This window comes from Podarcis tiliguerta (assembly GCF_965153285.1).
Source record: "Podarcis tiliguerta genome assembly, chromosome: 7".
NCBI lineage: Eukaryota > Metazoa > Chordata > Lepidosauria > Squamata > Lacertidae > Podarcis > Podarcis tiliguerta.
This window is the reverse complement of record NC_139540.1, coordinates 29898388-29915923: the sequence shown is the minus strand read 5'-3', so window position 1 is coordinate 29915923 and position 17536 is coordinate 29898388. Positions and strand designations below refer to the sequence as shown.

General features: G+C 43.7%; 1 long non-coding RNA gene across 2 annotated transcripts in view; it reads right to left on the bottom strand.

Annotated features, from left to right (window-relative positions):
- LOC310682595 overlaps positions 1-17536 on the bottom strand; it is a 56492-nt gene that overhangs the window by 35258 nt on the left and 3698 nt on the right. Inside the window, exons 2-3 of one of the 2 annotated variants that reach the window (XR_014514035.1) lie at positions 12821-13038; positions 1970-2759 (exon numbers count right to left, since the gene is read on the bottom strand). This is a non-coding gene — a long non-coding RNA (uncharacterized lncRNA). Of the gene's footprint in view, positions 1-1969; positions 2760-12820; positions 13039-17536 lie in introns of those variants that run through there. The other variant, XR_014514034.1, reaches the window with a different exon arrangement.

The following is a 17536-nucleotide window of genomic DNA, read 5'->3' as shown; positions in this document are numbered from 1 at the left end:
TTATTTCATCTTGATGCCAATACAAAGTTCTTTGAGGAGGGAACTATCAGATTAGTTGGAATCTGATAATCTTAGGAATTCACTGAATCATAGGAATTTATTGAGTTAAGTCCTCTCAAATGTAATATTTTGTACTTTGTAACCCCATAGATATGTAGAATCTAATGTTTTCCAGCTCCGTTGCTGTTTTCAAAACTATGGATATTTGAACCAAATGCATGTTTTACATTGATTTTAAATGTAATAACATTGGATCAGAATGCGGCAAAAGGGCCAGATAAGGATGTGGAAGATAAAACATTGATGACTATTGGCATAAGTGGACCAAGCATATTTGTCTTTGTGCTGACTGTTCCTCTACGGCAGCTATCATCACACTGTTGCCTTCCAGGTGGTTTGGCCTACAACTCCCAACAGCCCCAGCCAGCATATGCTGGCAGAGGCTGATGGGAGTTGTAGTCCAAAACATCTGGAAGGCACCAGGTTGGTGATGGCTATTATCAGGGGTTTCCCACTTGGTAATTATGGCCACTGCTGTCCTTAGAATTCACATGGAATCTTGCATTCACCCCAGAGTTGCAAGGTGAGCCATATAGCTATCAGAATTAGCATAGAACATCTTGCTGGCAGCGAAATATCTTGCTGTGGACAAGCCCTGCTCACCCAAACTGGCCAGACGAGGCTATAAAAGGTTGCCTATTGGAACTAGGATCATGCCTGAGCAACAAAGCGTTCCTGGTTCTGGTGTGTTTCCATGAATTCCTCAGCCTGAACCCCTTGGCTTGGTCACTCGGCTTCCAGCTCACCTTTAACAGCTCCTTAACAATTTGAGTAAATATAGAAGTACAGGCAAGCCCTGTGTTAAGAAGCATTAAAGCAGGCATAGGCAACCTGATACCCTACAGATGTGGATACCCTGGTACTCCCATCACTTGTGACCATTGGCCATGCTAGCTGGGATTGGGGACAGTTGTAAGGCCCGCTGCTGTAGAGATGGGAACATTTCTTGCTGTTTCTCTGAAACATCTGCCAGTGGAACTTGTCATTCAAGAAACAAAATCCACCAAACTTCCTAACTGCTCCTCCTCTGCTTCCCCAACCAGCATACTGCCTCTGTTGCATCCCACTATTAGTCTACTATACCCTATTTCCTTTGGAATCAAAGGTCTTGGTATGTACAGTGGATACTCAGGTTGCGAACGTGATCCATCTGGGATGCACGTTCGCAACCTGCAGCATCCGCAACCTGCAGCGGCACGTCTGCACACGCGTGGGTTGCAATTCGGCGCTTCGGCGCATGTGCGACCGCTGAAACCCAGAAGTAACCCCTTCCAGTACTTCCGGGTTTCGGCGGTCCGTAACCCAAAAAAACACAACCTGAAGCGTCTGTAACCTGAGGTATGACTTTAATTGGTATGTAATTCCACATGACAGGTTGAATTTTATTCATTTCCAGGAAGATAGCCATATTAGGCAGTGTACAAATGCAGTTAGGTCATTCTTTTTGCAGTTCAGATCCTAGGTGGTTTGGAGGAAAATGCATCAAAACACAGTATTTCATGAGAAGCGTCAGGATAGGGAAAGGATAGAGACAGACTGGCTAATGTTGTGTGTTTAAAAAAAAAAATGTACCCCGCCCATACTTGACAGACTCTAGGGTTGTGCACTCATCTCACTCTAGAGGCCGGGAGCCAGCGCTGTCCACAGACACTTCCGGGTCACGTGACCAGCGTGACAAGCTGCATCTGGCGAGCCAGCGCAGCACACGGAACGCCGTTTACCTTCCCGCTGGTAAGCGGTCCCTATTTATCTATTTGCACCCGGGGGTGCTTTCGAACTGCTAGGTTGGCAGGCGCTGGGACCGAACGACAGGAGCGCACCCCGCCGCGGGTATTTGAACCGCCGACCATGCGATCGGCAAGTCCTAGGCGCTGAGGTTTTACCCACAGCGCCACCCGCATCCGTTTACTGCTTCCCAAACCAGTGGTGGAAGCTCACTCTATGCAGAGTAAGCAGGAGTGTGTACACAGCCTTAGGATGTTGTAGCAAAAACTAAGCACTTTGTAGTACCTTAAACGCTAGAAAAATTGTCATGGCATAAGATTTCATGGATCACAGTCCATTTTGTCAGATACATCTGGTGAAGTGAACTATGGTCTACAAAAGCTTATGTCATAATACGTTTTCTGATCTTTAAGGTGCCAAAGGCTCCTTGATATTACTTCAGTCACAATTATACATTTTCAAGTTCTGTATATTCAACTATTCACAGTAAGAGATTCACTTCATAGTAAAATGAACTCATTTTTTTAAGAAGCACATATATTTAATGCGTCCTTACAAAGCAGGCAGGCATTTGTCCTGCTGCAACTTTAGATTTAATGCAGATTTTTGCTCCCCGCCCCTTTCCACATCTATGCTAATCTGGATGGAAGTTATAGCACTGGAACTATTTGACTAATCCTGTTTACTCTGAATATTTCACAGGTAACTAAAATCATTTCTGGTTGATTTTATGGCTTTGTTAAAAAAAAAATTAAATGGACTTCTCATTGCAGGATATATATAAAACCATTGTGCCCTCTCATATTTGAATCCCTAGCTGGAGCCTTCCCTCACTTAGGGACAAACCTAATAAAGGCAATTAAAGAGGAAAACCTCAGGGAAGCTGAGCTCGCCACTCTGGTTACAATGGCATTCCTGCTGCTTGGACAACAGGCACACAGCAAACAAGGAACCGCTCCATAAAGACAAGGAACCTGCAAAAATAACGAGTTTTAAATTATCATAGAAGCTCTTTAAACAAAGCACAAAAAAACCACCCCTGGAGGGAGGAGATATATAAAAATTCAGCTATGGGAGTCAGGAAGGTGCATCTATAAACCAATCCCTCTCTGCCTACCACACACACACACAAAAATGATCCCCACCACTCTAGGAAAGGTATTATAGAACGCAGGTTGTTTGCTGCCTGGCTGTCAATGAAAATGTATTGCCGCTCCAATCCCACTGTGTCTCACGCCCCCCCCCTCCTTTTTTTCAAAATTAAAATGCTTTGTCTGGGGACAGTTGTTGACTGATAAGGAGGGACTGCCTGGATTTCAGTGTGACATTATTTCCTTGCAAAAGCATGGCAAAATTAATTTGGCTAAAGGGAAGGCAGCACCGATGCAAAATTGAAATGGAATGAATTAAAAGAGGCTTTCTTCTGAAAGCAGGCTGAGATGGCTTAGCCCCTTCCCCCACCCACCCCTCTTCTGTTGTATCTCTACCTGTATTACCCTTCAGTTACAGGGAATGAAATATGTGTTTTTCAGAGCACTCCCGTCTGTTTTCAGATTCAAATGACTGAGAAGTAATGCAGTTGGGGGCATTAGGAGAAAGACTCTATGCATGTTTTGATTGAACATTTCACATTCACTATCCTGTTTTTAAAGAGTTTTATATGAGTTGAGTGAATATCAGCCAATACAAGATTTGTATGGAAATGGACCAATAGCCACTCCCTTTGCTGTCATTTGTGCAAAATGCCTAGGGATTGAATGGAACAGAATGCCTGCTGTATATAAAAATACTCATTTTACAATCTAATGAGATGGGACCTTTCTGGCCACCTGGAATAAGAAAGCAAACCATAAACAAAACCATTTCCCCTCTATTACATCTGACACAGGGCCTCATAGATCTAGATTTGGATGTTATTTTTTCAGCATATTTAGCTCTTGTTTTATTTCACTGAATCACAATAACCCTTGTTTGAAATATTCTTCCCATTTAAACAGTGCCCTAAATATCTATTAGAACCGAGATGTATTCTCATCATCCCTAAGTCAAAAACTACAAACTGGCAAAAAGAGCTAGGTTAAGACAACCATTCACTTCACTATTCTAAAACAGAGTGATTCTTTCCAATCAGGTGAGTGGTTCTTGGCTGTTGCCGTTTCTTTTTTAAAAAGAAAATATGCATATGGTGCCCATTTTAATAATTAACATTCAGCGTGGTGTTTGCCCATTCAGGAACAGCGCTGAGATAAATGGTGACTGTGGTCCAAATTTAACTGCTCTAATAAATTGTTGCTTTTATGCAACTACTGTGCTTCTGTGTGGGCCTCATTATCTTGACCTATATTTTTGCAACCTTTTAATGTAGTGCTTTATATTTTATCATTTTGTTCCCATATTATGTGTGGTATTTTAAAGAGAGATTGAGGTTGCATCCAATGCAGTACTAAGTTCAAGACCCTTAGCTGTATGTCTTCTTCCAATGGCAAAATGTTTTGTGCCAGCAAAAATTTGTTGCACAAGAAGATGCACATCTCCCATAGGTGAAATGCGGAGGTGAACCTCTCCAGCGAATCTTAATTCTTGGGCAGGAATATATGGGTCTCAAGCATCAAGGTCTCAAACTGTTCAGGGGTCTTAATGTCATCACTCTTCAGGAAAGACTGCACCACTGCCTTTTTCAATCCAATAGGAACCAGGAAAAGGATTGGGAGAACATGTGGCTTGACTGTTTCAGTCTGCAACAACTGAAACTGATCAAAAGAAGAAACTTGACTAGACTGTGTGCTGGACACCTTCCCAGATGAGATACCGTGGCATCAAGATCTGAGTAGAACCTCAAAGTCTTTAGCGAAGAAGAAGAAGAAGAAGAAGAAGAAGAAGAAGAAGAAGAAGAAATAGGTGACACAGCAGGTAAGCAAAGGTTTCCAAACAACTTCCTTCCAAACATGCTTCACTTCCATTGTGCTCTTTACCTGCCACATAGTAAGCACAATGTTATCGTCTTGCTTGTGCTTGACCACATTCACTGTGTGACTTTGCACTCCAGCCATCATCTGAGCTGCTTAATTGCCTGCAGACCGTCTGAGAACCAGGGAGCCTTATAGGCTCTGCAGCACTGGAGAGGGTACCAGGGAGAATTTGAGTCAATCACCCTCCCTACTCTCGTCATTCCATAGTGAGACCAAAGCTTTGACAGAATCTGTCAACCAGAAAGTTCCCCAGAGTGTTCAGCAATCCATTGGATCCCATAGGTGCCCCTGGGGGGCAGACAACTTAATTTGTCTCCCACCCTTCAGGGGAGGATTTCCACTGTCAATCCAAACCCAAGAAGGAAAGAGTTTGTGCTTAACAATACCTCATTTCCCCAGTGGCAGAAAACAAATGTCATGTGCTGATTGATGATCTACTGAGGCATCCTCATGGCAGCCATAAAGTCCCAAGCAGGCCCTTCCTGGCATAGACATTGAAGTCTCCCAAAACAATAGTCCTGAGGTTCTCCAACACAAGCTCAGAAACCACCCCAGCCAGGGAATTTGGTGGTTAGCAGGGTGGAAAACGCTATTCCCCAGCAGGATCCTTGCGGTCTCTGTGGCCCAAGACCAGGTATGTACCCTAAAGTTGGTGCCTAAGTAGATAGATCTCTTTGCAAAGGCGATGGATTCATTTTGCTGCACTATTTCCAACATAACTGTCTGATTTCAAGTAATTTAGATACACGTGCCAAGATAGTCAAATGATGTCACTTGAAACATCTGCATATTCTTTGTAAAATCCTTATCTAATCTATCTATCTATCTGCATGTAGTACTCCAGTAAAGACATGTCTCTGTGATGTAGTATTTTGGTGGCAGTAATTGAAGCCTTTATTAGAGAGCTCCTATCTATCAGCCTTCACCCCTGTCGAAAATGCAGGAAGCCTAATGCGGGGGTGCAACCTCGGAGAGCATAATGCAGGGTGGTTCTGTAACCCTGTAAGAAAAGACGATATTGCAGCCACTCTCACTCAGCCTGTTCCTATTCTGCCATATGCAGATGTTAGCAGCAGATTGTTACATTACATTAATGGCAGGGTTATAGTACATTTCTCACTCTTCCTGCTTCACCTCATTACTCCCTGTGATATGGGCATACATATTATTCAGACTTGTCTCTCACCCATCTGAAACATGGCATCTATACTACTTGAAAGCATCTACAGGGTGTGTGAATACACATACACACACACACACACAGTGTGTGCGCGTGTGTCCCAAGACTTGAGCGAAAGAGTATAAACTTCTCTCTTTCTTTCTTTCTTTCTACCTTCTTTGGGGTCTGCTGCTTCCAAATCACTGCAGTATCAAATTCCTGGATTTATCCATTGTCTCCTATGAAGAGGTGACATTGTTACCAATCTAATGAGAGAAAGTCAGAGCATCAAAAAGAACCAGGGAAGCTGGACTGCAGACAAAGGAATCGTCAGTCTAACAGCTTATGTTTGCTGCCACACATACAGATGTTCAGTCCTAAATCTACCCACGTGAATGCGATTTCTTAGCCTACTCTGCCACCACGAGGCCACAGTACAAAGCGCATGAAGAAATCAGGAAATATTTGGTGGGTGTGTTTTCCCCATATTGAAATATTCTGAATCTTGGACACATCTGGAAACAGGGTAAATAATGAAGGTGCCCAAAATAGGATCTATGCATATACATAACTGTAATAAATAAATGTAAATAAAACAGATTTGGGGATTGGATTCCCAAATCAATTTTCCCAAAGACTCCATTCAGGCATAACATGGCCAGCTGAGATTTATTTATTTATTTATTTATTTACATTTTTGCAGCACTTTTCAATGTATCAAAGTGCCGAATTACAAAACCTCTCTTACGCATCCTCACAGAATCCCCTTCAGTAGATTTAGTGTTGCATGAAACCCACTGAAGAAATGCTATTATTAATTCTCTTTCTCTGTCCCACTGAGAATCTATGGGATGGATTAACAACCAATTGGTTCCATGGGAATGTCTGTTCTGCACTGCTTTTTCATTTTCACCCTCCAAATTAAACAGCTGATTATTTGTGCATGCATTTTTGCCCACAATGAATTAAGGACTCTGAAATCTTAAAGTTGCAATTATGGGCTGCCATCCTAACCCTATTAATTTGGAAGGAAGCCAAACTGAAATCATGTACATTCACTGTCAAGTAAACATGGCGACAATGAGAAGTTGAATAGGATTTGCCACAAAAGGTCTTCAAGAAGATTGTTGTAGGAGGTTTGACAAGGAATTATGAAACAATAGTGAGATTGAAGCTCTCCATGGCGAGTGTGGAAAGTGTGCTTGTTGATGCCTGCCCATCTCTATTATTATTATTATTATTATTATTATTATTATTATTATTATTATTATTAAAATTTGTATACCGTCCCCTACACCCATAGATCTCAGGGCAGTTCACCAATTAAAATTACAACATAAAAAACCTACAAAATACATAATAGAATTAAAAACAAAGACAACTCTTAAGGACATAATGCTCCCACATAAAATCTGTTGGATTATTGAGATTTTCAACTGAAGCCTTACTCTGAGTATCCTTGCAGAATTGAGGTACAGTGGTACCTCAGGTTACATACGCTTCAGGTTACAGACTCCACTAACCCAGAAATACTACCTCGGGTTAAGAACTTTCCTTCAGGATGAGAACAGAAATCGTACTCTGGCGGCCCGGCAGCAGCAGGAGGCCCCATTAGCTAAAGTGGTGCTTCAGGTTAAAAACAGTTTCAGGTTAAGAACGGACCTCCGGAACGAATTAAGTACTTAACCCAAGGTACCACTGTAGTACCTTACAGGCAGAAATGAACCTAGGCTCCCTTGCACCATGGCCCAGGAGCTAACAGTACCACCAGCCAACTGGGGAGGAGACCTCACAGGGCTGGTGCGAGGAGCCAGAATGGAAAGACACAAGTTTTGCTCCCCACACCAGGCCTGGGCCCTTAGCAGGGGTCAATCCCTAGGTACACACCTGCTTACAGGGATGGGACCTTCTAATTCTGGCACTCCGTTTGTGAAACTTCCTTTTCCGGCCATTAAACACCTACTTTACAAAATTAAGCAACCACTGAACAATGCAAAATAATGATACCTAGTCTTCTAAAAGGTGGCTAATAACTCTGGAGACCAGAAGCCTAAGTGGTCTCTTTTTGTTACCTGTTGACTTCATCTGTGCTCCTCTGAGCCTTTTTGAGAAAGTGGAAAGAAACTTCTAGATTTGTATCTGTCTGCTAAATCGTCGGTTTAAAATCCTTGCCTCACTCCCAGCAAAATCCCAGTATATAAAACAGGATGTTTTGCTGTTCTGGGCAACGCAGAAAATGCTGCAACTCCCACTGCCAATGACACCTCTGCCTCCCCACCCAGTCAATGACGTCAAGAAAAAGGCTGAAATGAAGGCTGGGGAGGAAGAGTCAGTATCGGGAAGAAGAAGAAGAGGAGGAGGAGGAGGTGAAGGTGGAGGAGGAGGAGGAGTTTGGATTTGATATCCCGCCTTTCACTCCCCTTAAGGAGTCTCAAAGCGGCTAACATTCTCCTTTCCCTTCCTCCCCCACAACAAACACTCTGTGAGGTGAGTGAGGCTGAGAGACTTCAGAGAAGTGTGACTAGCCCAAGGTCACCCAGCAGCTGCATGTGGAGGAGCGGAGACGTGAACCCAGTTCACCAGATTACGAGTCCACCACTCTTAACCACTACACCACACTGGCTCTCTCGGGAGAGGAGTTGGCAGCATTGGCGGGGAGAGGAGGTGGCATTGGTGGGCAGTGACAGAGGAGGAGTTAGCAGCAGCGGGGGCAGATGGGAAGTCAGTGGTGGCAGAGGGGAAGCGGCAGGGTGGCAAACAGCTAGCTTCCCCTGGACCCAGATCTCCTTCTCCCCCCAGCTGTACCATACTTGCTGCCCTGAGACGGCTGCTTCACTGAGCCTGATCTGAAGCATAAACTAGCTTGAGAGAAGATGCACACATCCATTTTTATGCCTAGAATATGCATCTGTGAAACAAAACCTTGCAATAAAAAAGGCCTTGAATGTGGTCGAATAAGCATTGCAGTTGAGTGATGAGTAATTCATGCAATTGATGACACAAAGAGCAAAATACCAAGCGTGCTAAACTGTTCCTCCCTGATACCTCTGTGACAGAAAGGAGAAGGAAGACAAGCTTCTGCTGAACTGTGAAATCAGGCTAGTGGGAAAGGCTACAATCCTAGCCCCACTTACGAGGGAGTAAGCCTCATTGCATCAATGTGACTTATTTCTGAGTAGACATGGCTAGAATTGCAGCCGTAGATGGCTTTGTGATGGGCCATTAGCCACGTAGTTAACTTTGTCTTTAAGATGCCACAAGACTCTGTTGTTTCTGCTGCAAAAGACTAACAGGGCTACCCAATTGGAAAGGTAACACACAGGTAAAGTAATTGATTTGCTAATATCTGTTGATGACTGAGGTATGCATGTCTACTGTGCACTATAATATACGGAAAAACCCAGGACGCAATGGAAGAAAGAGACGTGCTCAAAATAAACCAATTGCAGAGGAATGGGAAACACCAGGTGAAAGCATGGATGATTGCCAGAATGGGATGAGGCACATTTGTAGGTATATCCTGAACATGAACACAGGCTGCAGTCTTTCGTAGCCTGTTGCCAAGCAAGCAGGGGCTGGGAGTCTATTTATTATTTGTCTTTGCCCTATTTAAATGTATACAGCACTTTAGATTTTGTAAACTGTTTTGAATTTTATTACAATCAAGTGGTATATAAACCTTAAAGGTAAAGGGACCCCGGACCATTAAGTCCAGTCGTGGCCGACTCTGGGGTTGCGGTGCTCATCTCGCTTTATTGGCCGAGGGAGCTGGCATACAGCTTCCGGGCCATGTGGCCAGCATGACTAAGCCGCTTCTGGTGAACCAGAGCAGCGCACGGAATTTACCTTCCCGCCGGAGGTATTTATCTACTTGCACTTTGACGTGCTTTCGAACTGCTAGGTTGACAGGAGCAGGGACCGAGCAAACGGGAGCTCACCCTGTCACAGGGATTTGAACCGCCGACCTTCTGATAGGCAAGTCCTAGGTTCTATGGTTTAACCCACAGTGCCACCTGCGTTCCCATATAAACCTTACGAAATAAATAAATAGCAACATAAGCAAAAGGGGTATTTTCTTTCCGCAAAGAGCTTCCAGTCTCCATTTCAGCCATGGGCAGAGGCCACAGAGAGAGAAGGATCAGGTGATTCCTGGGGACAAATGAGGTTCTGAGTACATTATGTCAGTTTGCTAAGGCTGCAATTCTAAGCATGCATACCTAGGAGTAAGCCCCTCTAAACTCAGCTGGATTGACTTTGGGCTAGCTATGTACATGATTGCACCCTACGGGACTGGACAAGTCCCTCACCAATCTAACTAGGTTCCCCCAGCCACTCTGGGTGACTTCCAACATATATAAAAACATAATAAAACATTAAACATTAAAACTTCCCTATACAGCGGAACCTTGGTTTTCGAGCGTCTCGGAAGCAGAACGTTTTGGAAACCAAACACCGAAAAACTGGAACTAATTGCTTCCATTTTTGAACACGCCTCAGAAGTCGAACGGCTTCTGAGACGTGTTTTTTTTATTTTCGCAATGAAAATTGCCAACAGCTCTTTGCACCACAGTTGTCGAAAGGAAGTCGGTCTTCTGGAACAGATTATGTTCGACAACAGAAGTTCCACTGTTTTGGGACCCCTTCAGATGTCTTCTAAAGGTTGCAGAGTTACTTATCTCCTTGGCTGGTGGGGGGGGTGTCACTTAACTCCATATGCTCCAACATGTCTCTGATGAAAACAGGGGCCTGAGGAAAAGCAGGACATTCTGGGATCAAATCAGAAACCAGGACAGCTTCTGTAAATCCCGGACTGTCCCTGGAAAAGAGGGACACTTGGAGGGTCTGTGGAACTTCATGAGTCTCAGTCTGCTCACTGTCCAACTCATGTTCATGCCTTCTTGGTTACCAGGGCAACCTCACTGAGGTAGGTGATGGAAGACTCGATTCCCCTGTCTCTGTGGGCAGGAACGTCTCTTAGTGAACGACTTGGGGTCTACCTGCCACCTCATTCAGTAATCTTCTCCCAATTGTCCTTTGATGAATCCTGCCAGGACCTCCTTGTTTGTTCTCACTGAAACCATTACACAAACTGATGAAGATATGTAATGAACTTAAATTGCCATGTGCAAAATGAAATAAATCGGTAGAAACCAAGATTTATAAATATATTCATCCCTTCTAGAATATGGATGCTGACCAGTTTTGTACAAATCTCAAGGTTTAGATATGTATCAGGCTGGGCAGCCCCGTGCAAGTTCTGAAATCTCTTGCTTCCGTAACTTAAAATAATAAAATTCAGTAGGTAGGAGATTTTTGTGTTCAATCGTAATGCCATTATGTAAGAGACACATTCCTATTTTAAAGACCACCACACGAGGGCAGCCTTTGAATATATTTAAATAAAACAATGTAGCTTTTCAAGCTGTTTGTATGGCCTGAATTAATAAACTATTTCAAGGTGTTTTTACAACTTGATCTCTCAAGTTCAAATGAGAGGTTTAGCACAAGATGCAAAAATGATGCACTGCAAAACTATCCCCGCCTTAAGATGCGGCAATGAAGAAGTATTTCCATTCTCCTGAATTAGGTTCCTGTAACTCAAGTTTGCATTAGGAATCTGCTGTTAGGATTTAGTTTGGATTATTATGTTTTTATTTAATTGATTGTTTGATACCTTCAGGGAAGGAGTTGCATATTTTTCTATTACTTGTTGACCTGAGAACCCTAGTTGTTGAAGATGTCAGCTATAAATGTATTAAATAAAGAAAAAGTGAGAAAGAAGCAACGAGTGGATTAGAGGAACTTGGAACGAGTGCAATACTTGCAAAACTACTCAGGAGTCAGATTAGCTCTCTGTCTGGAGCTGATAAACTGTCCTCAGTCTAAATGGCTTTGCAGGTAGGGCTGGGAATGGCTCGTGGCTGAAACCCTGGAGAGATGCTGCCAGCCAGTGCTGACAATACTGGGCTAAATGGGCCAATGGTCTGACTGGGCATGAGGCAGCGCTCTATATGAGAGATGGGGCCATTGCATTTGCCTTAAAAACGGATGCACTTTATATAAGTCATAGCTCTAATACAGTCTTATTACTGTATTTTTTGGTTTGTAGTTTTACCATAACCGTAGTGTGGTGTTGAACTTGGATCAGTAAGTACTGCGCTTCGTGTGCTAGGTTTGGGCCAGAAAGGCCTAGGTACAAAATCAGTCACTGGGTGAACTTGTGCAAGCCAAGCCTACCTCAGAGGATTGCTGTAGGAGGGGAAATGGAATAAACCCATATATACTGCTTTGGCTGCCTTGGAGGATAAAAATTAACAACTAAATTAACAAATAATATAATTACTGTAGGGTAAATATCAGGACTCTGAAATGTTGCAAGGAGACGGGGGCTGCTTTTCTGCCTTTGCTGCATGTATTTTTTTCTGTACAAGAGGTGGGCTTAGGTTAAGTTAATATACAATGGTACCTTGGTTCCTGAAAGGTTAAGTTGTTGAACAAATTGGCTCCTGAATGCCACAAACCCAGAAGTGTTCCGGTTTGCAAACGTTTTTCAGAAGCTGAACGTCCAACGCGGCTTTCAGTTGAGTGCAGGAAGCTCCTGCAGCCAATCGGAAGCCACACTTTGGTTTCCAAATGGTTTTGGGTGTCAAACTGACTCCCGGAACGGATTAAGTTCAAGAACCAAGGTGCCACTGTATGTACATAAGTAGCAGTTGTTTCCAATAGATCACAGGTTATGTGGGGGAAAGGGAAGTCCACATACGGTGTACCAGGCCCAGGAAATCCTGTTGGCATCCTTGCATTGTACCAGCTACTTTGTATTTCTGCGTTTTATATTTTCTCAATTCTATAGTGCATGAGCTAGTCCCTAGCTTTTCAGCCTTAAATATGACACTAATCCACTTACTAAGAGCATTTCTGTGTATCTTCAGTCCACCGGAGTCAGCACAACGGCACAAGAAGTCCAACTGGTTGCTTGGGATCGTAATATTTTTAGAAACACCAAGGAAGCCATAATCACACAAGCTGTGCTTTTCCCCAGGGAACTGAATCGTTGCACATCTCTTGCGTCATGAAGCACAGCCATTTTGAACATCAAAACGTCTTCCCTTAGCCCTGCAGTACCTGCAAAATAAAATGCTTCTTCAGCTACCCATCCTATTTTTAAAGATATTATCAAAGCCTTACGTGCAACCCATCTCGTCAACTCTGTGTGACCCTAGTGACCTTTGCATCCAGGGCTGCATTTCCAAACCCCATCCCTCAGTTTTAATGAGGTTTGCCACAATGAACCAACAGCACAAAATATATATTCTAGCACAAATCCTTTATAACGGTACGCAGTGGAGCGACAAAGCGCCAGACAATATCGGGACTGTCTGGGCATTCATTATATTGTCAGTGTGCTTACAATAAACACATTGTGGAGAAAACAAGAGGGCAAAGAAAGAAGAGCTCTGAAATCCGTTTTAAAGGAAATGCCTGCGAAACATGATATAGTTGGGGCAGGGTCCTGCTGGACACACAGAAGGCGAAGCAAATGATAAACTTGGTCTGAAAGCAATCAAAGGTACCAGACAGGAGGAGGAAGAAAACAAAGTCACTTGCAGTTCATAATTTTAACTGCCAAGTGCATCCTTCATAAACAGGCATCCTGGAAACCTGGACTCAAGATGTTCAGGCCACCCTTTGCTTTCAAGGGTCCTCCTCAGCCACCGTTAGCCCTCCACCTCCAAAAAGAAGCCCGCATAGTTCAGGTGGAACCAGAAATGAAAAGGTAGGCACACTTGCCTATTCCTGAGCGTAGCATCACTGTTATTACATTGCCACTATTCATTTCTGCAGAGCTTCTGGTGCACCATGAACCTTAGAAGCGTTATCTATCTCATCATCAGTGATGGTAGCTAGTTGTGTAACCAAAAGTGTCAGGGTATTACAGACCTGATGGGTTTCAATGGAATTTACATGCATCATAAATAGGTGCAGAACACCATCAGCTACAATGTTTTGTCAGAAGATTTGCGACACAAGATCAAAAAGGGTACAGTGTCTTTATAGCTGAACTAGGGGCTACTCCCCTGCCGAACCTCCTGCCACCCCCCACCATGTTAGACCCCTTGAGCTTCCTCTTCCCACCCCATGCACTAAACAGTATTTTCAACTTCACAACCCTATTTCTGAAGTAGCTTCTTTCTTCCATTTAGCAGCTCCATGATATGATACAATACGATCTTTATTGTCATTGTCCTATACAGAACAACGAAATTGAAAAAATCTACATCAGACATTCAAAAACCCACAAGCCTGCTACCCCAGCCTGGTTAGCCCCTAGAAACTCTTGATACCCCATAACTGAATACAATATACTCACATAAAGACTACCTTACACTGCGTTTAAAACCAAAATCGCATTTGGATAGAAACTGTTTCTCAGGCGGCTAGTCCTAGTTCCAGAAGGCAGAAGCTGAAAGAGATCATTTCCGGGGTGCACACTATCCTGCACTATCTCTGCAGCTTTCACCTCGCACCCATCATCACTTTTATCCCCATGTCCATGCCTCCTCCCATGTTTTTGGGCAAGCCTGCCCACCCTGCACACATACCACTCCCTAACCCATGGTAACCTCCTGCATCGTCCCACATATTGCAACACTAAGGACCTTTTTCGTTTTTCACTCAGCCACAAAGCTGCCGTCCTGTTCTGTTCTGCAGACCTTTAGTATCCCTTTCATCTTCACCCCCTATTTCCATGCCTCCTATTCCTTCATTTGGATAATCCAACTATTATTGCTTCTTAGGCACCCTTCGCTTTCCCAAACCAGCTGCTTCCAACTTGATGCCCTGCAGATCTTTTGGATAAAACCTCCATAGGGCCTGCTCACCACAGTTCTGCTGCCATGGTTGATGAGAGCTGATATGCAAAACATCCTCAGGGCACCAGGTTGGCAAAGGCTGGCCCAGACAGTCAAGAACACGACTGTGCTGTGTTTCTAAGTAATTGTGGCAATAATTGGTTTCACCTAATATATCAGCTGTAGCCAGGGCTTTCTTTCAGCTGGAACTCAGTTCCAGCACCTTTCAGGTAGGTTCCAGCACTTCTTAGGTGGGCGCCATTGCCATTCTCAGAGAACGAGGGAGGGGTTCATAGTGAGTTCCACTATCTCTTTTTCTAGGAAAATAGCATTGGCTGTAGCAGTTATGGTTTGTACTCCCTTCCTCAGGTAGCTATCACTGCCTATAAGTATATTCTTGTACAGGGTCCTTCTGTTTTGGTTTACACAGACAGGCACACCTCCCCGGTCTCTAATGGCACATGCCCTGGCAGCACACGAGTTTGTCTAAAAGTGGTGTGGGACTTTGGTGGAGGGGGCAACAGAAAATGTAGGCATGCAAGTGATCCACACACCTCTTTCTTCCTTGAAGTTCAATGTCTGAATGGAGTCATCCATGCATTTCATTCAGTGGAAGGCAGAATCAATGAAAGCAATTTATATGAAAAGGCTGACAGCACTTACAGGTGATGAATAGCAACGTGAAGTGGTAGTGAAAATGTTAAGGGATGCACATCCTTAAAATATATGTGTAGCTCAGCACTATAGAGAGCAGTTAATTAACAAGTGGCCTAAGACATTCAAGACTTTGCATGCTAAAACTGTATCCTTGATTGGACCCGGTAAGCTCTGGCTGCTGCATTTTGTACTAGCTGCAGTCTCAGGACCGTTTTCAAGGCCAGCTCCATGTTGAGCCAACCTGTAGTCATAGAATCATAGAACTGCAGAGTTGGAAAGGATCCCAAAGGTCATCTAGCCTAACCCCCTGCCATGCAATCATCCAGATGGGAGGTCACTAGTGTTTGAATCACTGGGGGCAAGCCGTAATTGTCCAGGAATGGCCATAGCTGGCAAACCAGCCATAGCTAGGAAAATATATTAGCCACCACTGAGGTCATGTTGGCTTCTAATGGCGGTCAAGTTGAGGAATACACCCAGATTATATATCTGATGCTTTAACCAGGAACTAATACCAGACTGTTGAAATGTCAGGTAAAAAAATTAGGCGGTAGTATATTTTTAAGAGGAAGAAAACCGCTGCTCTGCTGCAGTCAGCTGCTGAAGTACTCAGTGTTGACATGGTAGGGCACACAACTGCACACGTCTGCCACAAGAGCTTCAGGGCTTAAAATCTGTGTGATTGGGTGTTACAAAACTGAATCCGTCCTTCCACCTTTCTAGACCTTTGGTACATCAGGCAATCTCTTGCGACTGATACTGTGACCATTACTACTGTTGAATCGTACAGCACAATCCTATATTACCTGCAAGTAAGCTTCATTGAACTCAGTAAGACTTACTTCAAAGTAGACATGAATAGGATTTACGCTGCTAGTCCTTGCCAACAGCCATTGCAGCCGACTTGCTGTAAGCATTAGAAGATAGAGAGTTCTATGAAAATGGTAGCAGCAGAAAGACTGTGAGAAATCAGATATGCAGCATCTGAAGCAGTTGCAAATGAAGAATGTGTGGTTTCGAGCTTCACTTTCTGGTATAAAAAATTGAAGAGCTTCTGCTTCTCCTTTTGCTTGTGGGATCAGTGCTCACAGGCAGTTTCCCTTCCTGTTCCACTTTTCAGAGCATCCTCCAGCAGCAAAAGCTGCAGCTCAAGTAATGCTCATCCAATCCTAGCCAGCATATCACAGCAGTAGTGAGTTGAAATGCTGTCTTCTCAGGGCTTTGGGCTGAGATTCTACCAATCAGTTACTAGCCAGCTATGGCCGCCTTCGTTTGTTTAACATGGCCAAGGGCATGAAAGTGCACATGGATTTATATTTTTTTAAAGCACAGCCTCTTGTTGCTTTTACTATCTGCTCTCCTTGACCCCCATTTTGATTGAATGAGCCCTTGAAGCACAGCTGCAGGATCTCACAAAGGAAATTCAAAAACCCTTTTCTGGCAGGAGCTTCATTTTGTTATACTGACATGGTAAAAATACGAAGTTCTAAATATAGAGCAGGTTTTGCTGCTCTTAAATATCTAGCATATTGTTCACAGTAGCAGAAGATTATTATACTGTATCAGACGGTTTGTTAGAACAGCGTAATCTGTTCTACCCTGACTGCCAGCAGCTCCTTGGGAGAGATTTTCTAGATCTTCTTCTCTCGGATCCTTTTAACTGAAGATACCAGGGACCTTCCGAATGCAAAGTATATAGTATCCTCTACTGAGCTCTGTCCCTTCTCAGTAGCTCATAGTTTAGTATCTTCAGGGTTCTCAAACCCCATCAGGTGAAACTGGCTTAAGACTGAGATGAATACTAGTGATGATTAAGAGCTCCCAACAAGGGAAGAACTTGGATGCATCATGGGCTGAACTACTCCTTTGCCTCAGAGGTCCTCAGTGGAAGCAGTTGCCTGGCAACTGCCAACCAGCAAAGACCTGACCTGTTTATGAACTGAGCTTCATGGTTCACCTGCTCAGTTGCAGTTTTCTCAAAGATCCACAACAATGAAGGCCAAGAATGAAGGCCAAGAAAAGGCCATTGTTCAAACTGGGCACCATGGTTCTCCCCACCCCTCATTAGATCTGCTAACCTTTTGAACTATTTGATATTTGGGAGCCTCTCAGGG